General features: G+C 35.2%; 1 protein-coding gene and 1 pseudogene across 6 annotated transcripts in view; both read left to right on the top strand.

Annotated features, from left to right (window-relative positions):
* The window catches only part of FUT8 (fucosyltransferase 8), a 378,192-nt gene that overhangs the window by 220,799 nt on the left and 130,040 nt on the right, over nucleotides 1–27,353 (top strand). The gene's annotated exons all lie outside the window — the stretch shown is intronic.
* On the top strand, nucleotides 19,170–19,602 carry LOC119530871 (annotated as a pseudogene).

The raw sequence follows: 27,353 nt of genomic DNA, 5'->3' as shown, positions 1-27,353 counted from the left end.
TTGAAGAGGGGCTGCAGCCAAGAGGGACACTTTGAAGAAAGCACAGGAGCTGCAGATGAGAGACAGTTTGAAGACGGCCATTGAAAGCAGACTCTTGCTCCGGAGAAGCTGAGAGAGTACAAATATCCCAAGTGCAACTGAGAGTGACATTTTTGAGGAACTGCAGCCTAGAGAGGAATATCCTGGGAGAAAGCCATTTTGAAACCAGAACTTTGGAGCAGATGCCAGCCACGTGCCTTCCCAGCTAACAGAGGTTTTCTGGACCCATTGGCCAATCTCCAGTGAAGGTACCCAATTGCTGATGTGTTACCCTGGACACTTTATGGCCTTAAGACTGTAACTGTGTAACCAAATAAACCCCCTTTATAAAAGCCAATCCATTTCTGGTGTTTTGCATTCCAGCAGCGTTAGCAAACTAGAACAGCATGAGAGATATTTATGAACTGGCTCTTATCTACCTCTCTGTTCTCATCTCTCACCATTCTTACATCAGTGGTACTGAACTGTTCGGCCATTCCATTTCATACCACCATTCCATTATATGTGCTATTCTTTTTGCCTATGATGCTTTCCATTCCTGTTTTAGTTCACTAGGCTGCTTGAAGCAGATACCATGAGATGGGTTGGCTTTTAAAAATGGGAATTTATTAGCTTACACTTTTGAGGCTGAGAAAAATGTCTAAATCAAGGCATCATCTAGGTGATACTTTATTCCTGAAGACAGACTGCCAGCAACCCTTGACCTCTCTGCCACATGGTGGCGTCTGCTGGTCTTTTCCTTCAATTCCAGGTTTCATTGCTTTCAGCTTCTTGCTTCCATGGTGTGCTCCCTCTCTCTCTCTCTTTCTCTCTCTCTCTCCCTGCCCCCCATCCCATTTATAAAGGATTGCAGTAAGAGGATTAAGGCCATCCTGAGCCACACCTTAACTGAAGTAGTCTCATCAAAAGGTCCTACTTACAATAGGTTTATACCCACAGGAATGGATTAGCTTTATGAACATGACTTTCTTGGGTACGTACAGTCCAAACCACCACAATTCCCTTCTGCCTAATTCAGTTTATCCTTTAAAATACATTCCATAGATTGTGCTCTCTTTATGGCCACCTTGGCCTCTCATCAGTCCATCTAGTTATTGCACAGTGTCAATCACTTCCTCCTCTCTGCTACCTATATCCAAATTTGGTACTGCAATTTTCATACTGTACTTTAATTGTTTGCCGACTTGCTTGCCCTTTCATACTAGACAGTGAACTTCTTAAAGGCAGATAAGCTTAGAATCCGTCTTGCCTATTTTGTATCCCCCACATTTGTTATGAAGCCTACAATAAATGTTTATAGAATAAAATTGAATTGATATTCATTTGGAGCTGAAGATCAAACACATAAGGGGTTGAAGGACTCTGATCTCATATTGAGGCTACAAATCAGTGGAGATCCCTCAATAGTTCATCCTGTTCAACCCGGGATTCCAGAATCCTGGCATCCAGAAAGGTGTTATGAAGACCCAATTTAGGGAGGGATACATTCATGGAAATGGCAGCAATAATAGAATCCATACCATGCAGGGTTAGGAGAATGTAGTCCAAGTAGAACTGGTTCTATGCATGGTGTTTTGGCAGTTTCTTTTCCAATCTTTTCACATCCTCTGAAATCATGTCATGGCTCCAGCTTAGTTTCTTTCAACTACTCTTCAGGCAATTGATCAATCCTTATAGGCTTCAATAATGCTTATAATTCCCAACATAAATCTAGAGGATTTCCTTTTATCCTGGTTACCTCTTGATCTTTACCATATTTTTTCTTGAGTCATTTCCTTGAACCATTATAAAACACAATCATTTGCTCTTTGCTCCTTTTGCATCTTTATGTGTAAATGCTATATACCTTTTATTTACTTTTTAAAAAAAATTAAAAAAGAACAAAGTAGAATAAGGAGAACTCTACTATAATAGAGCCACTATTTTTGATAAGAAAAGAATAAGCAACAAAAATGAGTCTCAGGGTTAAGTGGACAATCTACTACTTTTATTTTGAAGCAGGGATATTTGTTCCTTCAGCTTACAAACCAGATTTTCTTTTGTGCTTGATATTTTGAAATTTTTATCATGAATTCTGCAGGTTCTATATTTCACAGAGTAGAGATAATTGTCTGCAGAATACCAATGTAAGGAATGTGATACTAATATAGAAGTTAAAATGGTCATGAAATTATGTGCTTTTCTAAGATGTGTTAGAATTTCACAGAACCAATTTGAGTTTTAAGAAATCTCCATTAAAAGTAGTTAGCAAATAAATTAAGGTGAAAGAACTCTTCCAAATGTGAGATCTTAAAATATAAATTTGCATTTATGCATTAGAATGCTCAATCTTCATTAATGGCATGTATCTAGCATCTTATATTTACTGTGTTTATTAATTAATAACCCCTAATTCTCCCCGAAATGTCTTGTTATAGTTAACATGAGTGGAACTACTACAAACCCATCAGCTAGATTTCAAAAGTATTTCTTTAGCCGTGTTGAATTGTTTTTTGACTATTTTAATATGAACTAAAATTATCAGAATTTCTTTTTCAAGGGGGAAAATAATAAAGAATATTTGGTTGTTTCAGGGGTTCAGTTCATCTTCCTTAAAAGTAAAATATTATGTTTCCTTATTTCCATCAAATTCTTTGGTCTGGTTTAGAACTTCCAGTTTAAAGCCAATTAGCTGATTTTGAGAAGAAAGTCCATTTTGAATGAAATAGAATTGGTTTATGTTCTTTATCAAAGAACATGGTGGAAGTCATCTACTTATCTTCCTCAGCATTCTATAAATTCTAGTGTAGAACACTATTGCTATGGCTAATAATCAATTACTCTGACTGTGTTTCATAAAGTGTTAGTTCAAACAATATTATTTGGACTGAGAAATAAAAATGTTCCTGGTAACAATGGAAATTAAGTTTGTAAAGTGACCTTACAAAATGATGATCTGGAATCTAAAATTTTTTTCATTAGAATTGAAGATTAATTTTTCTTCCCTTTAATTTCTGTTGACTACTGTAATAAAATCAACCATTTTTCACTTGGATGTGAGTGCATAGTTTGAAGATTACACATACTTATTAGTCATTCCTTTGACAACATCAGCGTTCATTTAGAATTCTTGGTATTGTTATATAATTTATATGATTTTTTTTTAAAGCTGCTAATTCATTTACAGCTCTTCTCCAGACTGTCATTCTGGAGGATTGTCTTCCTTATATGATCAGCTATTTTAACAATCCTGAGTTTTAAGAGCCATCTTTCTTTCAATCTCCTTCAAATTTTCCTAGGGAACTATGATTTGGGTATCCAGAATTGCTAGGGAAGTGACTAAATCTTATTTATTCTTTAGTTTTCAACTAACATCTCCAAGATAGCATAACAATAAACCACATATTCTGGTATCCAACCACAAGAATGCCGACTACTTGATTCTTTGATGACATGAAATTCTTTTTTTTTTTTTTTTAAGTCATAGTTTAAAATTCATGATTGTTTTTTTCCTCATAGGACTTCCTAGATTCCAGTCTGTTGAGATTTCCTAAGCATGATCTTGTCTAAACAATTATTCTGATGTGTAGAATTTTTATTAAATTTTCTCTAGACCACTGTTACAGTTTGCTAATGCTGCCAGAATGCAAAACACCAGAGATGGATTGGCTTTTATAAAAGGGGGTTTATTTGGTTACACAGTTAGAGTCTTAAGGCCATAAAGCTTCCAAGGTAACACACCAGCAATCGGGTACCTTCACTGGAGGATGGCCAGTGGTGTCCAGAAAACCTCTGTTAGCTGGGAAGGCACATGGCTGGCGTCTGCTCCAAAGTTCTGGTCTCAAAATGGCTTTCTCCCAGGACGTTCCTCTCTAGGCTGCAATTCCTCAAAAATGTCACTCTTAGTTGCCCTTGGGGTGTTTGTCCTCTCTAAGCTTCTCTGGAGCAAGAGTCTGCTTTCAATGGCCATCTTCAAACTCTCTGTAAACTGCAGCTACTCTATCAGCTTCTGTGCATTCTTCAAAGTGTCCCTCTTGGCTATAACAAGCTCGCTCCTTCTGTCTGAGCTTATATAGTGCTCCAGTAAACCAAACGAGGCCCATGCCGAATGGGCGGGGCCACACCTCCATGGAAAGTATCCAGTCAGAGTCACATCCACAGTTAGGTGGGTCACATCTCCATGGAAACAGTCAAAGAATTACAGTGTAAGCAACACTGATACATCTGCCTGCACAAGATTACATCAAAGATAATGGTGTTTTGGGGGACATAATACATTCATACTGGCACAACCACTCATCCTAGTTCAGCAATATAATTCATAAGATGTAACTGTCATCATATTCTTTATAATCTTTATAGGATGCACCATAGATATTTTCCATAATAGTCTGTGCTGTTCTACAACAGAAGACAATAAAAATGTTAATAGTTAACATGTATTGAGCCCGTACTATTTTGGAGCATTTAGTTTTTAAAATGAGTCTTGTTTGTACTATTATTATTTCCACAGCCAAGAAAAAAGCAAACAAACAAAACAAAACAAAATGGGAGCTTAGAAAATTTAAGTAGCTTTCTTAGAATCATAGAGCTAGTACATGATAAGACTCTAATCAAGGTCTCTCTTTCTCCAAACCTTTTCTGTACTGCTTGTTGTGAATGAATTGTGTACTCCAGTTGGACATGTTCTTGGTCTTGGTTCACATTCTGGTTGGTGTGGGCCCATTGTAAATAAGATCTCTTCAAGATGTTACTTCAGTTAAGGTTTGGTCCAGCTGAATCAGTTAATTCAGATTGAGCTTTAATTGGGATTAATGGAGTCCTTTATATAAGTGAGTGAAAATCAGATGGAGAGAGAATCTATGGGGAGCAGGCAGAGCCAGAAGTAAACAGAACTCAGGGGAGAAAAGCAAAGACACCACATGTGCATTGCCATGTGACAGAAAAGCCAAGGAACCCCAAATATTCCCAGCCAGCCAGAAGACACCAATCCTGGGAGGAAGTAAGCCTTCTAGCTTCTGAAATCATGAGCCAGTAAATTTTTGTTAAGCTAACTCACTACATGGTATTTGTTTTAGCAGATAGGAAACTAAACCACTACTGTTCCAGATAACGCACCTAACCAGCAGTTTAAAGGCACTGACTTGAATGATTTTCAGTGTTGGTGATGGATTATCTGATTTATCTACATTTATTGGAATAATGAATATCCCAGTTGGCTTGGCTTGGAATAATAACCATGATAGTGCAACAGTGTTCTTCTTTGGAGGCCTGGAAACTATTAGCACCTATCTTAAAACAGCTAAAGATAATTAACTGACTAATATGGACAAGAACATCAAGATTAACATTAAGTCAGATATTTATAGCTCATGCCATCTCACAGTGAATTTGTTTTTAATGTGTTTTATTCTGTTAACTAACAGAAAGGAAAAATAATAAAAGCTGCATTCCAGTTCTAGGTACACCTCTTCTTAGCTTTGAGACCTTAAACAAAGTTGCTTAACCTCTCTGAATCTCACTTTCCTTACCTATAAAGGATAGCTCTTTTTTCAAGGTTGTTGTGAGTTGTAAATGGAATAATGTTTATTAAATGCTAAACATAATGCCTTGAAGATAATGGGAGTACCATATATGATAATAATTACTATTGGATTAATTATCCTTGTCTTTATTGATGTAAGAATAAACAAGTGTAGAGAATAAATTTTTTTAAAAATTGCTTTGCTACTGTAAACAATTGTATACCAATAAACACAACCTAGATGAAATCGACAAATTTCTGGAAACACAAGTTACCTAAACTGACTCACGAAGAAATAGAATAGCTCAACAGACTTTTTCAAGTAAAAAGCCCAGGACCACATAGCTTTACTTTTGAATTTTACCAAAGACTTCATTTAGAATTAACACCAATTCTGCTGAAACTTTTCCAGAAAATCAAAGAGGAAAAGACACTTCCTAATTATTCTGTGAGTCTAACATTACCGTGTTACTAAATCCAAATAAAGAAAAGAAAATTACAAACCAATATCCTTTATGACTATAGCTGAAAATTTTCTCATCAAAAATACTAGCAAACCATATCCAACAGAACATTAAAATGTTTATATACCATGATCAAGTGGGAATTATCCCAAGAATGCCAGAGTGGTTCAACATAAGAAAATCAGTCATTGTAATACATCACATTAATGGAACAATGGGAAAATAACACATGACCATTTCAATTGATACAGAAAAGGCATCTGACAAAAGCCAGCAACCTTTATTGTTAAAAATGCTCAGAAAATTAGAATTAGAAGGGGAATTTCCTCAAAATGATACAGGGCACATAAGAAAAATGTATAATCTACATCATACACAATGGTGAGAGACTGAAAATTTTCTCCCTAAGATTAGCATCAAGACAGGGTGTCTGCTTACACCACTCCTATTCAACATTGTACTAGAAGTTCTAGCCCGAGCAATTGGACAAGAAAAAGAAACAAATGGCATCCAAACAAGAAAGAAGAAGTAAAACAATATTCACAGATGGCATGAACCTCCAGATAGAAAATCCCAAAAAATCCATGAGAAAACTACTAGGGCTAAGAAGTGAATCCAGCAAAGTTTCTTGGTACAAGATCATCATGCAAAAATCAATTCTGTTTTAATACACAAGCAGTGAACAATCTGAAAAGGAAATTGTGATGGTTTGAAGTTGTATGTACCCCAGAAAAACATATTCTTAAATTTAATCCATTCCTGTGGGTGTGAACCCATTGTAAGTAAAATCTTTTTTGCAGGGTGGGGTAAGGGTGTCAGTTTGGCCAGTTTTATTGAACCAGTAAAATTCCTACTAATAACAGGGAAATAAATTTCTCAAGTATAAATTGATACAGTTTGACAAAACCCATGGTTCTGTACCTATAAATAGATTTTCAAAGTGTTATAAAAAGGACAGTTATGAAATGTTACCTTGTTAATACACAGTTCCTTTATTTTAGATGTGTTTGTTTGACTCATCTAACTGTTCCTACTGCATCTGTTCAAATAATATTGCCCGTTCCTCCAACAACAACAAAAAGAGATTGGCATTAATGTACTAGAATATTACAGTTAAACTGATCCGTGCAGATCGGCTTTAGTCAGAATTGTAAATCAGTAACTTAAGAAAAATAAAACCTAGTTATACAAAAAGCTTTCAAGGGTTCTCTAGTCCCCTTTACTGTTGACTTATGTGGAGGACATAAAAGTTAAAAAATTTACATGGTTAATTACCTTAGATTCTATCTGTAGAAGGGTCTGGCTTGCCAGCAAAAGCTTAAAAGTGGCTGTTAATCAACTTTGCTGTTTACAGAATTGAAAACTATAAATATAAGACCACCATTTAACACTGAATCTTGTGTGAATCCCAAATTGCATCAATGATTTATCTGATAAAAGCTTATTTTAACTTAAAACCTTATATAGTATGAGACTGATATGTATAGCAGACTGAAAGATCACGTTATCCACCTCACATTAGTCCAAAGTCACATGCTTTCATGCTTTATTAAAAAAAAAAATCTAGTAGAAAGTACATTCATTAGGTAGTTACCCTGCAAAATCAGTATAAAATAAAAGAAATTTCCAGTTCAAATCCTATTTCATAAACTAAAGGATACATCCAGTTCTTCCATGACTAGGTAAGTTATTTTTGGGTTTGAATGCACTAATCCAAATAGCAAGACCGTGGAAATTGACCTGACAGATTTTTTTTTTTTTTTTTTTTTTTTTGCCTTGCTCAGACTGCATATGGATGTGCCTACTCCATTAGCATTGAGAAGATGCCAAACTGGCAAGTGGTTTACTTTCTATATCTATCTTATTTGGGGTTGAAAAAAGTAAATATGTGAATAGAAAGAGGAAGGGAAAAATCTTATTTTCTCTTCAGAGAATATAATTGAATGCCAAGGGAAAATCTTTGCATTAGATAAACCCTTTCCTTTTATGTTTTAGGGAACCAGTGAAATTCAGAAAGGAAAAAATAGTCTTTCAACATTACAAAAGAAACTTCTTGGGCACCCATCTTAAATGTTTCCTTTTTCCTTCCTTTTGATCCTTGCTGATCCAACTAGGGGTAGTCATTTGAAAATTGATAATACTGAATAATTTAAGAAAGAGATGTATAATCAGTTTTATTCAGTATGTTTCATAACGTATGCACGTAACTAATCGGCATTCATGAACAGTGTTTTCAGACTAAAGACCACAGATTCTCTCTCCCTCTTTGATATTTTTCCATAGAAATTATATATTCATTTTTTTTCAGTCATCATAATTATTTGTCAAATCTTAATTTCTCAGTTATAATTCCTCCCTTTTGTTTTTGTCCATTCCTCAATCTTGAGGGATATCTGGGCGACGACTGTTCTGACTTCTTCATGCGGAAAAGGGGTGTTGACCTTAAGGGGTAGAGGAATGAAACTGATTGTTGTTCCTGGAGAGACTGGTCCCTCTGGGTTTCAGGGCTTAACTGGCGTAGGAACAATCCAAAGACTTTAATCTCTGAAAAGCAAAGTTAATACGTAAATTGAAAATTATAGGTTTAAATAAAAGGAGTAGAAGGATTATGATTAGGTGATTTATACCTGTTATATGGGGGAAATAACCTGTTTTTATAGATTTTTAGGTAGAACTTAGGGTGTTCCTTAGGTTTGTTGGGAACAGTGTTGGCAGTATCTGGCTGAGACCTGCTTACGAGTAACCTCCAGAATGACCATCCAACTCTTTGAAGTCTCTTAGCCATTGAAACTTTTTTTTGTTTTATTTCTTTTCCCTCTCTTGATTCTAATCCCATGGTGCCAGGGAGGCTTACCCCTGGGAGTCATGTCCCACATAAGAGGGAAGGAAGGTAGTGAGTTTATTTGCAGAATTTGGCTTAGCAAGATAGGCCATATTAGAGAAACAAAGTGGTTTTCGATGGGTGACTCTCAGGCATTACATCATCCCAGAAATAAGTTTTATAAGTGCTAGCCTCAAGATTCAGGGCTTGGCTTAATAGCTTATTTCCTTTATGAGGCAGGGTTTATATATTTTAGAGTTTATTTTTATAGGTCTCCCTGTTGTAAGTTTAAATGGGGATTATTTATGTTTTTAAGAAACAAGGGAATGGGTCTTAGATTTAAACCTTGCAACTTTCTTTGACTACAGTTTTAGTAAATTGGGAGCTCTTTATTGCTTGAGAGGATAGGAGGAATTCCTATTCATGCTTTCCTTCTCTAATCCCTCAAGGTACTTGCAAATACTTTTTACTTTATGTCTAATGAAAACCCTGAAATGTATCAGGGTATTTACATTGATCTGTACAGAATACTAAGATCTTGCTCTCTTAGGTTTTACGTTAAATAAAGCTGAGTTAGGTTGTTTAAATGAACTGACTAGAGAGGTTAAATTAGTGTGCTATAGAAGAATTAAAAATTTTTTGATAAAATAATTTTTTTTTTTTGGTTCTTCACAGAAATTAAAGTTTTAAAATTCAGATAATATTACTTTTTACCTGTATTCTGATTCAACTTAGTCTTTAATTAGATTAGCCCCATTCATTTCTTCAAGTTTGATTGTTTCTTCAGTGTCATTCACTGTTGTATGGAGTCATCTTTTTAGAATTAATGTTGCTTCTTTAGCACTTTTAGAACTGAGAACTGTGAGTCCTCAGGTGTCACACAGACACTCAAAGTTCCAGGGAGCTCCTATGTTATGTAGATAGAGCAAAGCATCTCAGAATTTAGAAATAATAATGAAAGCCTACGAAAAATGTGGCTGCTGCAAGAGCTTACAGTCTACCTTAGTTCCCTTATGAAGCTATTTAAATGAAGCTATTTCTAGAAATAAAAAACATTTGACATTTAACCTATTTTGAGGCTATTAATTACCTCAAAAGATTTTGTTCTGTTTTATCCTTACACTTTTACTAAGGTTATGTTGATGGACAGGTAGACCATAACTTACAGATTTACCTTTCTTCTCTTTTAAAGTTTTTGTTGTTGTTGAAGATTAACCTTGGATTTGGGGGTGACTGCATGTGTTTTTAGAGAGGTAGCACAGTAAAAATTTGGTTGTTTCTGTGATATATAACATTTAAAAAAATAACTGAAACTAAGATTAATATCACTATACTTTGTTTAATATTATGCAGATCAATATCAAGACATAACTGAACAGTAGGAACATTAAGTCTTTAAGAATCTTAACACAATTTCTAAATATACAAATAACATTTCACTTATACAAATTTCACTAACAGGAAGTTGGAAAATCCCTTTTAATTTCATATTTTCCAAATACTTCTTATGCAACTCACAATACATTGAATGAATATTTTCATACTTCACTTTTTACAAGGTGAAAGAACAAATCCTTTGTAACAGTTTGATTCAAAATGTTAACAGTGTTTTTTTTTTAGATAGAATACTTAGATGTTTAAGAAAAACTTTTCATTAAAAACAGACTAAAAATTTAAGAAAATTTTGTTACTTTAACAGAAAACTAAATTTTAGTTTTGCATGCATATAATGTTTGATGTATGAGCTTTTTATTAAATCTTAGTTGACATTGACCATGATAAATAAAATTCATTTTGATAAACCTTTTTATATGATTTTATATTCATTTAGATTTTGCCTTATGCATCTCTGTTTTACATTCTGTGAAAACCAGTCATTTTACTTAAAGACAAAACCACACTCTTAAATAAACGTATTAAACTTTAGTCAGCATTGACTACGACAAACAGAATTCACTTTAATAAACTCTCTACCACTTTTATAGACTCTCTACAACTTTCTTTCTCAGGTCTTGTCTTATATATTTCTACTTCTCATTCTGTGAAAGCTAGTTTTCTACTTCAGGATGAAACTACATCTCTTTTTTTATTTTACAGAGCACACCTTGAATACTTTACATACTTGAATATTTGATACGAAAAGGATTTTTGGAACCCCCTTTAAACATCTAACAGACTATAATTTTTCTTCAGATTTGTCAAAATAGTAACTATATTTTGTTAAACACAAACATATTTATCAGTAAACTTGTATAAATTTAGGGAGAATATACCCAAGTAGAGTAAAATTGTATGTGTAACAATTGTAGTTCATAGGGGATGGTTTCCAGAAATACTACTTTTTCAGTTTACTATTTTATCAGTATTTTAGTGAGTTATATTATGTATAGTTTCTGAAACAGCTTTCTTGATAATAATATATATCCAGTAATTTAAAAAATATTTTTAAATTGGAGGTTAAACACTTCTTTGTTTTTCTAATATCTTAAAATTATGAACAGCTTCAAAATCATACTGATTATCAGGCTTTGGACAACGTACTATAATTGTTTAATTTGTCCCAAGTATAATCCAGGAAAACACTTTCATAGCTCTTAATGATATTTTCCTTTTCATACTGGAGCTTTTAAATTTGGCAATGGGATTTTATTTAATTATCTTTATCTCAAGGCTATAAATATGTTTTACTAATGATTTCAATTTTTTGCAGCTCCTGTTGCAAAGGTATTATTAGAAAAAAATAATTCTAAATTGGGGAATTACAGGACAAACTACGCAAAACATGGCTTATTCTGTAGCATTCTTTTATGTCCTTACAGCTCCTAATTTCCAGTCCCAGTAGAATCAATTTTTAAGCCAAACTGACACCTCCCCCATCGTTTCTGCATCCAGCCCTTCTCCCATAGCTGTCTGGATAGGTTTACTTCTACTGTTTCTGCTTGAATTTGGTCAACATTCAGGAGAAGGCCCCTGGGGCAAGGATAGATGAGATAAAAGGAATGTGGAGGATTTCTTTTTCTTAGTTTGTTTCTTTCAAGTAGTTTTGTCTGTTTAGATTTCTACATGATCTTCACCAGCAGTCCTTGCAGAGGCTGGGCTTTGAATTTAAGAGCCCAGGCTCTTAAAAATTTTTACATAGTACTGCCTTCCAAATCTTCCTGCTTAGAGTGAAGAAGTCTGAGTATCTTGTCTGATAGGTCTGAATGAGCAGATTGGTTTTTTTTTCTAAACTCACTGTGTCTTCAGTAGGATTTGGGAATTAGATTAAGCCAGGACACAGAGGGTGATGTCAGGAGTTTAAAGAGCACTAGAAGCTGGGTTTTCTTAATTTCTGGGACTCCAGGAGTAATAATTGTTATATATAAGTGCTTATTTATCTTTAACCAATCTGAATAGATCTCTGTTAAGAATTTTTGTTTGTTAATTTGTTTTTACCATTTTCTGAGGTAGGAAAATATGTATTGAGTAGACAGACCCAAATAGAAAGTCAGACACACAAAAAATAGAAATACAGAAATACAAAACTTACTAATTTGAACTATAATTTTTCTTTTTTCTGGTATGACTTGTAATTATGACTTGTACCTGTCTTTTGGAGTTTCACTTGAACCAGTCTTATTTTTTTTTGTACATCTGGGTTTTCCATCTTATATCTCTGGTTTTATAGTTTTTAATATTTCTTCTGAGATAGGGGTTATTTGCTTATTCTTCTTAGCAAACAATATTGCCTCTTGGAATGCACGCGTTTGTCTTGGAGGACTCCTATTGATAAATAATCTTGAGAAAGTTATTTGGGCATCGAACTTGGTTAGCAGGTTTTTTGCTAGCAAGGGAACTGGACATCTTAGGTATGTACAGGAACCTATGTTTTAAATATTTGGTTTTAATTAGGCAGTTCAGTGGCTGTAGAAATAGTTTCTTCACGTTTTTACCAGACACTCCTTTTGTAGTAGCTGATTGGTTGGAAATCTTGTTAGGTTTTTTATTTAATCTCCTGTATTAATCAGGAAGTCAATAAATTGTTTTCCCACTGAAGCTTCTGGTGGGAGATTGAGAGAAGTGGTGTTTCTTTTAGTAGAGCCCCTGGAAGTACTGTTTGCCTTTTGAAGTACCAGTTTTTTTTTAACTTGGTCTCTGTTGTAATAAACTTTAAAGGTGAGTTTAACTAATTTAGAGATAGATTATCTTAGTTCTCTGTCTATTTTCTATAGCTCTCTCTTTATATCAGGAAAACTCTGAGTAATAAAGATCATATTTAAATTTCTGGCATTCTCTGGACTTTCCAAATCTGTATTAGTATATTGCTGGTAAGTAGTATAAATTCTTCCAGGGAAAGCTGAGGGACTTCCCTTTGGTTCTTTATTGTTTCATTAATTTTTTGTAAGTTTATAGGTTTAGGGACCCCTTTTTGCAGACATGCAATCATATACTTTTTATATGTCATTAGCATTATTTGGATTCTATTCAGGATCTCTTACTGGTGCTGCTAAATTTGCTTCAGCAAACACTGGGTTGTCAGGATTTTCTCCTTGTTTCTTTTCTGCTTTCTGCTTTGCCTTTTCTCATTTCTTCTCCTGTTATCAAGGCATTTAACAAGACCTGAATATCAGCTCAATTTGGGTTATAGGTTGCTGTTATCAAAGAACCTAAGCTTTCTGTTTTCTTTGGATCTCCTCCATGGAGTACAGTATTGTTTTCTCGGTTATATAAATTCGATGTGGAGAATGGGTATTTACATATATAAATTTTTGGGGGTCTCCTGGTTTGTGTACTCCTATAGGCACTTGCCCAAGGGGGAGAAATTTTACCAGTTGCTCAGCTGCTGCCCTTAGAGAGCAGCCCTGACTGAATTGAGTACCCTGACAGGTATAGGAGGGGAAGACCATTTCTATCTCAGGTGTTTTTTGCTTATTTGTTTTTGTGGTTTTTTGTTTGTTTGTTTTTGTTTTGTTTTGTTTTACCTCTGGTAAAGGAAAGGGGGATATAGAGGAGGAGGAGGAGATAGGGGAAATTCTTTCTTTCCTGTTTTATTGGCCCCTTAGTTATAAGGTGGAGGTGGAGCAGGTGGAGGTTCTATTGCATCCTCTGGATTTGAATCAGTGAGGACATTTTTCTTTTCTCCACTAATCTTTACAGGTAAAATTTTACATTTTCTTATGAACAACATCAAGAGAGATGAATAGAGGATTGAATATACATCGTCTTATTCCCTTTACTACTCTCCTTTGCAGAACTACTCCAACTGTAATTCAGTGTTCTTTTCTGTGGTGCCATTCTCAGGTCATTTCTCTCCTGATTCTAAATCATATTAAGGCCAGACTGTGCTACAGAAATAAACTATTTTTTGTTGTTGTTGTTTTTTCATAGGCTTGTAACTAAAATTTTTCCAATATTTCAAAATACAGCCCAAAAGACTACGTTCAGGAATGCTTATTTGTAGATAAGGGGCGTGAAATTCAGACACAGAGAGAAAAAGCCACGGAAGAAGCAGCCTGAAGCTGAAATCAATGGAACCCAGAAGAAAAGAGAGAGAGCAAGAGATAACACTATGTGCCTTGCCGTGTGACAAACTGAGGAGCCAAGGATCATTGGCAGCTACCCCGGCAGCTACCCTGGAATGCTACAGGGAAAAGGCATCATCTTGATGGTGCCTTGATTTGGACATTTTTCTGGTCTTAAAAGCATGAGCAAATGAATTCCCTTTGTCTACGGCAACCATTTCTTGGTATTTGGTTAAGCAGCCTAGGAAACAAACAAATGTAATCAAGAAAACAATTTACTTTACAATAGCAATGAAAAGAATAAAATACCTAAGAATAAATTTAACCAATGGTGTAAGACTTGTACTGTACACTGAAAACTATAGCTCATTGATGAAAGAAAGTCAAGAAGACTTAAATAAATGGAAAGACTTCCCATGTTCATGATTTGGAAGCCTTAATATTGTTAAGGTATCAGTACAACCGAAAGTGATTTACAGATTGAACCAAAACAACCTTGATCAAAATTCCAGCTCTGTTTTTGCAAAAATGGAAAAGCCAATCATCAGATTTATGAGGCAGGGCATGTGGCCCAAATGGCCAAAACCATCTTGAAAACAAAGAAAAAGTTGGAGGACTCACACTTCCTGATTTCAAAACTTACTATGAAGCTACAGTAATCAAAGCTATGTGGTGCAGGGATAAGGACAGACAAATAGACCAATGGAATAGAATTGAGAGTTTAGAAATAAACCTACACCTCTATGGCTGATTGGTTTTTAACAAGGGTGCCACATCCACTCAATGAGGAAAAAATAGTCTTCCACAACTGTTGATGGGAAAACGGGATATCCACATGCAAAAGAAAGAAAGTGGACTCCTACCTCACACATCTACAGAAATTAAGTCAAAATGGATCAACAACCTAAGTGTAAGAGCTAAAACCATAAACTCTTAGAGAAAACAGGAAAACTCTTCAGGACCTTGGATTAGGCAATGCAGTCTTTAGCCTGAAAAACAAAAGAAAAAAAATAGATAAATTGGACAACCCATATAAGAAATGGGCAGAGGACTTGAATAGATATTTCTCTAAGGGGGATATACAAATGGACAATAAACACATGAGTAGATGCTCAATATCATTGTCATTAGGAAAATGTGAATCAAAAGCACAATGGGATTGTACTTCACACCCACTGGAATGGCTGTTTTTTAAAAATGGAAAATAACAAGTGCTAACAAGGATGCAGAAAAATAGAAACATCTGTACGTTGTTGGTGAGAGTGTAAAATGGTACAGTCCTTATGGAAAACAGTTCGGTGGTTCCTCAGAAAGTTAAGTATAAAATTACCACATGACTTGGCAATCCCACTTCTAAGTATATACCCCAAAGAATTGAAAACATGGACTCAAACAGATATTTGTACACCAGTGTTCATAGCAGTATTATTCAGGGTAGCCAAAAAGTGGAAGCAATCTAAATGTCTGTCAGCAGATGAATGGATAAATGAAATGTAGTGTATATGAGCAATAAAGTATTTTTCAGCCATAAAAAGGAGTAGAGTTCTTACATATGCTGCAGGATGGCAGAATATAGATTGCAGGTTACCAGGGGTTGGTGGGTGAGACAACTGGGGGAATGGGACAGTTTTGCTTAGTGTGTATAGAGTTTCTGTTTGTAGTGATGAGAAGTTTTGGTAATAGATGATGGTGAAGATAGTAAAATATTGCAAATGCAATTAATATCACTAAATTGTACACATGAAAGTGATTAAAGTGGGAAACCTTGTTTTGTATATATGTTACCACAATAAAAATTTTGAAAAGAAAGCAATAAAAACCTTGCTTTGTAGACTTGAATGCTTTGAAAACACAGCAGTTTTGTTATAAGGATTCAGATGGACTAATGTGCCCTGCCTGATATATAAAAAAATATTAATAGCAACCTATCAATGTGCTTAAGTTAAAAGAGTTGTAGTATGAAGTATATATGTTTCCGCTTCAAATTGGGTTTGTAAATATATAAATTTCCCCACATCCTTGTTTTTCTGGAGAAAAAAGTGTATGTATATGTCTATTTAAAGCCAGACTACTTTAGCTCTAAGTGTTTTTGTTCGGTAGAGATCTTTTCCTCATTTCTCCAATTCAACTTATTTATTTTCATAATTGAATTGTGGTGGAAAGTAATGTAGATGTGTTATGTTTCTGTAATAGTACATTTATCTATTCCAAAGACTTAGATATTATTTGAAGATATATTTTATTCAGTAGTTAAGCAAAAATTTACAAATGTTTGTGTTTTGTAGAGCAAATTTTTTTACAAGTTCCTGAACAGAAAATTCAAATTTTACCTGAGACTTATTCCCCATTTTATAAAAACAGAATAATTCATCAGCATTAAAATAAATAGAAAAAACAGTTTCAAAATATTTTGTCTGTGCTAGTATCAGGCGTATATGAAAGATGATTAATTGTTTTTTTTGGAAAGTAACTGAGGAAGAGAGGAGAAAAGAAAGTAACCCAAGATCATTTGAAAATTCCTTGTCTTTTCCCCCTCTCCTCCTGACAGCTTTTGCTTCATTTGTGTCTTAAAGCATTTCTTAAAAATCAAAGGTGTGCCTTAAATGAAGCAAAAGAGTCAATTGCAAATGTATTTATTTCTTGGTTAGGTGTATTTTCATAAATATTCTAAATTCTTACTCATGATAGAGGATTGCTGATACAGGGTGATAAGGAAGCTGAGTTTAAACCTATGTCATATAAAGGATTTGCCCACTGCGTTGCAGGAAGCTTATAATTAGAAAAACTCCAGGATTTTTTCCTGGCCAGACCAGCCAAAGGTATTCTTTGGTCTGTAAGATTTACAAGTCCCTTTTCAACATTTTGTCACAAGTGTTCTGCTTCATTTAGTAAACTAATAATTGTAGTGTTATAATTTTTTCCTATACCTTTGAACTTTGTATCTAAAAGATTTGCAGTAGTGTTACTTGATGGACAACCAATGTCTTTCCATTCTTTAATAAAGCCTTTCACCTCTTACGTACTTGTAAGAGGAGATTTCCAGTAATAGTTTATCAGTTTTACTTGGTATATAAGCTCTGAGAAAAATGTAATATGTGGCAAATTTAATACCCAAAAGATATTCTCACCAAGAATTCTTGCTCTTTAGAGTACATGAAAAAAATTAACTATTTTTGTTGAAAAACATCTTTGGGAGAAAGAAATTTCTCCAAAGACCCATGGGTTTTAAAAGTAGAAGCCTTTGATAACAATGCTGACATTGGAAACTCCTAGAAAATCTATGGTAATATACCTAAATTTCCCTACCACCACTATCCTGGGTATTTTCTCTCTTTAGAAGAATTCATTTCTTAATGCAAAGCATGAATTTGTGAAAAGTGTGTCAGTTAGATTTTTGAAAATGTAATTGGATCTTCCATTGGCTTTTATATCAATTTTACAAATGTTGTGTTTTCATTTCTCCCTATTTTCAGTTGACAACACTACATGACAGAGCTTTGCTATATGTCCCTGCCTTTTCCACTTCATTCTTCTCTTTCCCCCTGGCTCTAAGTAGTCAGTGATGTGTCTGTTAGTTAGTTCATTTATTCAACAAATTCAACTTTGGAGCAGTTTGGCAATGTTTTATAAAGTGTTTGTTCTAATTTTACATCCTTATCTTTAGTATATAAGAGTTTATTTCTTTGCATCCTCATGAACACACCATATCGTTTTAATTGTTGCCAGTATGATGGATGAGAAATGATATCTCAGTTTTCATTGGAATACCTGGTTACCAAAAGAGTTGATAACTTCTCAGGATTATTCATTAATAAAGTTCCCAGTATGAATTGTTAGTTCATACACTTTGCACATTTTCCTATTGAATTATTTGTTTTTTACTTATAGAATTGAAGGAGTTCTTTATATATTCTAGCTATTAATCCTATATCAGTTATGTTTCCCATTTTCCTCTCTCCATCTATGACTTGTCTTTTAACTTTATTGCATAGGAATTCCTAATTTTAAGTCAGTCACATTTACCAATTTCTCCCTTTATAGTTGGCTATTTAAAATCTTATTTAATAAATTCTTCCCTTACCCAAGGCCATGAAGAAAGCAAAATTTCTTCTAAAATTTTAAGGTTTGGATTGTCAGATAATTTAGGTTTCACGTTTTCCAAATGGGCAGCCTTTATCTCAGCTTCATTTATTGAATAAGTTATCCTTTCCATTGTACTTTAGAGCTATACATCTGTTATGTAAACAGAGATCTGTTTTTAGGTGATTTACTCTGTTTTGTTAGTCTGTTTAACTGATCCTGGGTCAATTACCACACTGTTTTCATTAGTGTAGCTTTATTTTGTTATCTGATATTGTAAATATTCCCTCCCTTTTCTTATTTTGCAAAATTATCTAGTCTACTTTGGGTGTTTTGTTCTTTCATATGAATTTTAGGTTCATCTTCTCAAATTCAATAAAAAAATCCTTTTGGAGTTTTGATTAGAATTGCATCTTATTTACTGATCAACTTGGGGAGTAATTGCTTCTTCAAAAAATGTAGTGTTTTACCACGCAAGTTATATTACTCCTATGTTAGATTTATTTCTTGGTATTTTTGAGGTGTTTTTGTTGCCATTATAAATGTGACATTTAAAAAAATATATTTTGTTACTCCGTCAGTGCCATTTTGTGGCAGCGAGACCTGCAAATGAAGGGGAGAGCCCGGGCTGCGGTGGGAGAGGCGGTGCAGTCTGGGGTGGTGAGCTGGTCCCAATGGGCTGCAGGTGGGGAGTGCGGCCTCGGCCTGTGTGACCTGATGGCGCCAGCACGGCCATGGCCTAGAGAGGATTCAAGTGAACAAATGGAGAACCTCTTCCCAAAAACATTCAACTGAATGAAACAGAATTCAAAATTATGACACGAGATGAATTCTAAGATGGAAACAATATGAGGCATAGGTGCAAGCTTTAGAGGGGAAGTACACAGATCTTAACTTTAATGATGTAACTGGCTTAAAGGAATCTGAAGAAAAATTAAAGCAATAACAGCAAGAGTCTGCATGCAGAGAAAACTTCCTTGTAATGAGGCTAGTGACCAAGAACAAGAGTGTACTACCCAAATCCAGTACCTGAAGCAAGTCCAGCAGCCTAGCATTGCCCAACTGAGATCAGCAGTGGTAGACCCAGGGATCAACTTGTTCTTCCTAAAATGAAAGATGAACTGGAACAGGCTAAAGAAACTGGAACAAGTCAAAAATGAACTGAGTGCCTAGACATTTACTCCTGATAGGTAAACAAATCATACTCCCTAGTCAAGATTTCCGACACGCACTACGAGAAAGCTATGTTGGGACAGCCAAGTACTCGTTTCCACACCAAGACTCAGACTTTTTGAGCCAAAAAAGCCACATTCCTATACTGTCCAGCTTGTGGGATTAATGGAAAACTTACCAGATGAACCCTGGGTTTCAGCTTTTTTTTTCATTCCCCTCACCTTGCTTCAGAGACCTGATGTGGTTGGACTATTCCAAAGAAGTAGCCACCTCTGAAAATTCCCCTTCTAGAATATATAGTCACTTAAAAAATGTTTCTGTTTGAAGAAAACAGAAGGAGAAATAGAAGTCTTAAGTCTATGGCACTCTGTGTCTTCAGACAATTTGGAGGAATGAAATCCTAGATGTTTTAAACCATGAATATGTAAAACTGCAGTAAAATGTAAAAATGGAATATGCATCGCTCTTGACCTTGAGGATAGTGACTTAGAGACATTATATCAGTTTTGCCAGTAAGATTGTGGATTTCATGCTTGTTGTTTGAACTTCTGGGTTAAAACTCAAATAGGGGGAGTGATGTCATCAACATGGTGATGTAAACAGTGATTGAAAACTTCTCTCTAGAGATTCAGTGAAAAAAGGACAATTCTGAATTGTTTGAAACTCTGGAGGAGGACATAGACTGGAGAAGTACCCTGCAAATGCCAAATTGAAGAAAGGGAGGAAATATCAGGTAGGAATCTTCCATCCCAGACCAGCTGGTCCTCTCCTATCCCCCTTACTTGGTCTTCAGTGTGAGAAAGGCACAGTATCAGCAGGCTGGACCCCTCCCACCATGGACATAGACTATAAAATCTCACACAGCAGTGAGACATACTACCACCATTTGAAGACCCAGGGGTCAGGGGAGGACATTTCAAGGCCCAGGACAGTGAGGGACAAAGAGACGGAAAAAACTTGGACAGAGACTGTGTTTCCAGCCCTATGTCTGAAAGCCCTTCCACATCCCTTGAGGGAAGCAGCAGCCAGCAGCCGTTTCGTTGCCTTGGGGATGGATGGATTACTGGGTCAGTTGAGGGAGTACTTTGTCACAGGTAGAGCCCCACATCAAGCCAGACTTTGTCTGGGCATAGGAATACCACAATTTCACCTGTGTAGATGCAGCCTGTTTCTGAACCAAAGCAGCTTCTGAGGACAATTAAGTTACCGAACAACACCATCTGCTACACAGTACAGAAGGTGCAAGAGAATTGAAACACTTTTAAAAATATGCTCCAGACTCTTTCTTAGGATCACAGGATCTGGTCTACATACCCTGTATGGAAACCTGGAATTGGTTTGGCTGAGAAATATGGAACAACCGACTGTTAAAGCAGGGTTCTAAAACAAACCCAGGTCTTATTGGCAGGTGGAAAACAGAGCACCACTTGAAGCCAGCATATTTCTATTACCACACAGTGAACTTGCTGGGGTTCCCAGTGCCTACCTCCCATCCCTGTGGAAGGCTGCAGTGGGTGCCTGATTTGGGGGGAAGACTGAGGCAAAGCCAATCTGACAACTGGCCAGTGAGAGAAACAGAGAAAAGATAGAGATCAAAGACAACCAACAAGAAAACCCTGGGCAAAAGAGAGAAAACAACCTCCAGAATAAACTAATCAAGAGAATCAGAAGCCTAGACAGCAAAAATTCATGAGCCATACCAGGAAACTGGAAGACTGGATGACATGGCCCAGTCAGAGGAACAAACTAACAACTGAGATTCAGGAGTTGAACAACAACTAATTAAAGAAGTTCAAACAAATCTTCTAAATAAAATCAGTGAGTTGAAAGAAAATGTGACAAAAGGGAGGAAGGATATAAAAAAGATACTGGGTGACCATAAGGAAGAATTTGTAAGCTTGCAAAAACAAAGGGCAGAACCTATGGGAATGAAAGGCACAGTAGAAGAGATGAAAAACACAATGAAGACATACAACAACAGACTTGGAGAGGCAGAAGAAAGGATTAGTGAACTAGAGTACAGACATCTGAAATCCTACACACAGAAGAACAGATAGGGGAAAGAATGGAAAAATATGAGCAGGGTCTCAGGGAACTGAATGACAACATGAAGCACACAAATATACATAATAGGTATCCCAGAAGTAGAGGAGAAGGGAAAGGGGGCAGAAAGAATGGAGAAAATAATCAATGAAAATTTCCCAACCCTTATAAAAGACATAAAATTACAGGTCCAAGAAGTCCAACATACCCCAAACAGAATTGATCCAAATAGACCTATTACAAGACACTTACTAATCAGATTTGCAAAAATGGCTAAGACAAAGAGACAATTCTCAAAGTAGCAAGAGAAAAGAATCCATCACATACAAGGAAAGCTCAGTAAGACTAAGTGTGAATCTTTCAGCAAAAATCATAGAGGTAAGAAGGCAGTGGTATGATATATTCAAGACACTGAAAGAGAAAAACTGCCAACCAGAAGTCCTAAGTGCAGAAATGAATAAAACAGGAGATAGAAAGTGGGTAGAGATCAGGCATTGGATGCTAAAGGAATATAGAATGTTCAAGAGGATTGACTGTATAGATCCAGAAATGGATATCACAATACTGTGTAATCATAGCACAATATTGTAAGTACACTGAAGAAAGATGACTGAGAGTATGGTTGAAAGAGGAAGGTTAGGGGTATGTATGACAGCAGAAGGAAAGATAGAAGATAAAGACTGGGACTGTATAAATTAGTGAAACCTAGAGTGGTCAATGATTGTGATTAAATGTACAAACATAAGAATGTTTTTACATGAGGAAAAACAAATGAATGTCAACTTTGCAAGGTGTTGAAAGTGGGATGGTATTCAGGAAAAATACAATCAATGCAAACTGCAGTCTATAGTTAGCAGTAACATTGTAATATGCTTCCATCAATTGTAACAAAGGCAATACATCAAAGCTGAATGTCTATAATAGGGGCATATAAAGGAGGGGTATAGGATTCTTGGCATTGGTTGTGTTGTCTGACTTTTAAACTATATTTTATTTTATGTTTATTTCTTCTTTTTTAGTTCTTTTCTTTTTTCTCCTCTTTCTCTTTGTTTACAGAAGAAATGGAAATGTCCTCATAGATTGTAGTGGTGAATGCATAAACGTGATTATATGGTGAACCTTTGATTGCTTACTTAGGAGGGAATTATGGTGTGTAAAGTGTTTAAAAAATAAACAGAGGGATACAAGTGTGGGAGAAAATGTGGAGAGAAAGATGTACCTAATCACTGTTGGTGTTGGTGTTGAAGTAGAATGTTGCAGCCCATTTGGAGGGCAGTATGGTGGTTCCACCGGAGGCTAAGTGTGGGGTTGCCATATGGTCCTGCAACCCTGTTATTGGGTATATACTCGAAAGACCTGAGAACAGGGATAAGAATGGACATTTGCACAGTGGGGTTTATGGTGGCAGTGTTTGTAATTTGCAATGGATGGATGTGGCCTGAGGGTACATTGATGAACGGAATGGCAAATTGTGGTGTATACATACAATGAATATTGAGTAGGCTAGAAGAAGGAATGAAGTTGTGAGGTATGCAACTAGGTGAATGGACCTTGAGAACAGTATGTTGAGTGAAATAAACCAGAAATGAAAAAACAAACATTATAATGCCTCACTAATATGGAGTAACTATAATATGTAAACTCTGAGAGCATAAGTTATCAGGGGAAAGCTTATTGTAAAGGTTCCTAGACTGTAAGCTCTTAGAGCAGTTAAATCTATTCCTGAATTGTAATGGCTATTTCTAAATTCTGAGAGGCTGAGCTTTTTGGGTATAACCTGGTTGGTCCCTTGAACTTTGGGTATCTGTGTAACATGAGCCCTGAGACTTAAAGCCAAAGTTCAGCAGCTTTGAATGTCAGCATTGCTCTATACAGCACATGTTAAAGAGGCTGAAAAAGAGATCAGACTTCAATTAGAGATATGAACAAAATGGACTTTGTTAGGACTAAGGTAAATCACACTAAAGAGTAAAGGACAGTATTGATGGTGTTTTAAAACTTCAACTTCTGTGTGAGACCAAAGGAAGAGAGTTTATTTGGTGCAAAATCTATGTTTTCTGTAGCGCACTATATAATTTAACTTGTATGATCAATTTATTCAAACACTGTAATTACATGGAACTTTGGATAGGAGTGAGATCTGATTGGTTTGTACAGGTTAGTCTGAATCCCCGATACATCCCAGAGTAGTTTGGGCAGAGAATAGAAATGTATTTGCAAAGCCCCCTTGAGGAACCAGTGGGGAGGGGGCTCAAATGAAGTGAATTTTGCCTTTAAGGGGTTTTATTTGCCAAGGACCAACTTTTAATAGTCATGAGTCAATCAAATATAGATGTCAGTACATGTAGTTCATACATTTAGTTTGGGGCTCTGTATTATTTGATTGAGCCTTAAGTGTATGTGCTTTTAGCCAATGGTTTGCTCTTTGAATGGTTGCTAATACTGCAGATAATCTTACTGAGTCTGTACAAACATGAAGGTGTGGTATAAAACTGCAGGTTTAAACTGTTTGAAGCATTATAAACATTCATTTCACAATTAGATTGTATAAGGATATTGGATGTGATGAGACTCACTGCATTATTTTTTCAGTAGTGAAATTTATTAAATCTCCATTCATTCAACAGACACATTTTGAAAGAGCATTGTCACTGGTATTAACAGGGGAATATGTTCCTTCATTGTATTTTGGCCTTTTGTATTCCACTCTTGATACTAAATTAAATGTGCATTGAAATAGTTTTTTCTAAAAAACTAAAAAAACAAAAAAAAACATTTTGTAATTAGTGATTGTCATTGTATAGTCACATTAAACTAATCTTTGTACAATGATATTGTATCCAGCAATTTTCCTGTACTCTTATTAGTGCAAATAGTTTGTAGTTTATCTTAGATTTTCTACATTGAAGATCACATCATCTAAGAATAACAAGAATTGTTTCTCTCTTTCCTGTATTTGTAAAGTCTTATCATATTACATTGGCTAAGGTTTCCAGTATAGTGGTGAATAGAAGTAAGTAGTCCCTCCTCCTCTTGTTCTTAACGTTAAAGGGAATATTGTGATAATTTGATCCATAGAGTGTGATATCTACTTAGTTTTTTCATAAATTCTCCTTTCCAGGTTAAGGAAATTACCTTCCATTCCTTGTTGCTAAGAGTTTTATAATGAATAAATGTTGAATTTTATCAAATGATTTTTTTCTGTTTCTATCGAGATTGTAATTTAATTTATTGCCTTATATTTAACACAATTACTTAGATTAATATATTTTCTGGGGGTAAAACTAACTTGTATTCTTGAGATAAAGTCTAGATAGTTATGAAATATTTTTAATATATAATTTAGGATTTTGAAAATAAGTTTATTATTGAATTGGCCTTTAATTTTCCTTTTTTAATTGTTCCCTTGTCTACTTCTATATCATTTTTGTACTAATCTCATGAATGGAATTTAAGAAATTCCTTTCTTTTTTATATTTCCCAGAAAGTACTGATTTAGATAACTGTTTAATACAGATTTATAAAACTAATATATAAAATGGCTGGACCTAGTGTTTTTTATTATTATTATTGTTGTCATCATTATTATTATACAGATTTTTTACTCCTGATTAGATTTCTCTTTTTTCTTGAATCTATTTTGGTAATTTAATTTCTTATAAATTTGTTTATCTTTTCCATATTTTAAAATTAAGTGACTAAAAATGGTCATAGTATTTTGTTATGAGTTTCAGAATTCTTTACGTTAGCTGTGGTTTTGATCCCTTTCTCATTCCTAATATTTATTTGCTCCTAGGTTCTTTTTCTTAAGATCTTTATTCTTTCCAATATTCCTAGTATAATTATTGAAAGTATTTAAGAAAGGCCACTTGTTTTAGATGAATTAGTTTATGCATTTCTGATGAGAAAGGTTTACTTTCTCTGGGAGGGCTGTAAAAACATTCCATTTAGTTTTCTAATTCGCTGTTTTTTTTCTTTTTCTGACTAAAGCAGGGATTTGCTGTTTTTCATAATTTGATGTGTGTCCTAGTTTGCTAATGCTGCCGGAATGCAAAATACCAGAGATGGATTGGCTTTTATAAAGGGGGTTTATTTGGTTACACAGTTACAGTCTTAAGGTCATAAAGTGTCCAAGGTAACACATAAGTACTCAGGTACCTTCACTGGAGGATGGCCAATGGTGTCCGGAAAACCTGTTAGCTGGGAAGGCATGTGGCTGGCGTCTGCTCCAAAGTTCTCGTTTCAAAATGGCTCTCTCCCAGGATGTTCCTCTCCAGGCTGCAGTCCCTCAAAAATGTCACTCTCCGTTGCACCCGGGATATCTATCCTCTCTCAGCTTCTCCAGAACAAGAGTCTGCTTTCAATGGCTGTCCTCAAAATGTCTCCCATCTGCAGCTCGTGTGCTTTCTTCAAAGCTACCTCTTGGCTGTAGCTCCTCTTCAAAACATCACCTATAGCTGCACTGAGTTCCCTCTGTCCGTCGGCTCATTTATATGGCTCCAGTGACTCAACTCAGACCCACCCTGAATGGGCGGAGCAACACCCCCATGGAAACCATCCAACCAGAGTCATCACCCACAGCTGGGCGGGGTGCATTCCAAAGAAACACTCAAAGAATTACAATCCAATCAATACTGATAAAGTCTGCCCACATAAGATTACATCAAAGACAATGGCATTTGGGGAATACAATGTATTCAAACTGGCACAAGGTGCATCTTTACAGATTTGGCTACATTTCCTAGAAGATTAGGGCTTATGTTTGAGTATTAGAAGGGTAGCTTCTTGTCTAAGTAAAGATTGTCATCAAACTTTAAATTCAGGAGAATTTTGTAATTATTGAAACATGCATCAATTCTCATCAAAACCTAATAAGTAGACATTCTTAAAGGCATTTTCAATAGGAATTGACGATCACATGCTGGAATCCTAGTGATTTACTATTTTATATTCCACGGTGTCATATGTAAGCAGTGAACCAGGTCGGCCTACATATCTAACGCTGCAGCCACATAGTCCACCTTTCTTGCCTTTCCCTAATGAATAATGATGTTGATCATCTTTGAATGTACTTTTTGCTATTTTTTGTATCCTTCTAAAGTAAAGTGTCTGTTCAAAGTTTTTGTCCATTTTTCTTTTCAGTTGAGTTGTTTTCTAATGGTTGGGTCCTGAGTCCTGTATGTACTCTGAATACAAGTCCTTTAACAGATACAGGATTTGCAGATATTTTCTTCTCTAGTCTGTGGTTTGCCTTTTCATTCTTGTAACAGTGTCTTTTCTAAAATATAAGTTTTAAGTTTCAATAAGTTCCAATTTTTCTTTTTTTTTTTTGTTTTACACATCATGCTTTTGTGTCAAGTCTAATGAATCTTTGCCTGACTGAATGTCACAAAGCTGTGCTCCTTTGTTTCCTCCTAGAAGTTTTATTGTTTAGAGACTTCCCCTTCAATACTAATCTACTTTTGCAACTTTGATAAAAACAAGTTTTCTGTATGTGTGGAACAATTTCTATATTCTCTATTCAGTTTTATTGATTTGTCTACCTTTATAAAATATTTTACTGTCTTGATTATGATAGCTTTACAATAAGTCTTGATATCACATGGTATTAATTCTTCTTTGTTCACCTTTTCAGATTTTTTTTTTTTTTTTGGCTGTTCCATTAGCTTTGCATTTCCATATGAAGTTTAGAATCAGCTTGTCAATTTCTGAAAAAGTCTCTTAGAACT

The sequence above is a fragment of the Choloepus didactylus genome, chromosome 4 (assembly GCF_015220235.1).
Source record: "Choloepus didactylus isolate mChoDid1 chromosome 4, mChoDid1.pri, whole genome shotgun sequence".
In the NCBI taxonomy this organism is placed as follows: Eukaryota; Metazoa; Chordata; class Mammalia; order Pilosa; family Megalonychidae; genus Choloepus; species Choloepus didactylus.
Note: the sequence above shows the minus strand (reverse complement) of the source record. Positions and strands in the feature narration are given on the sequence as shown.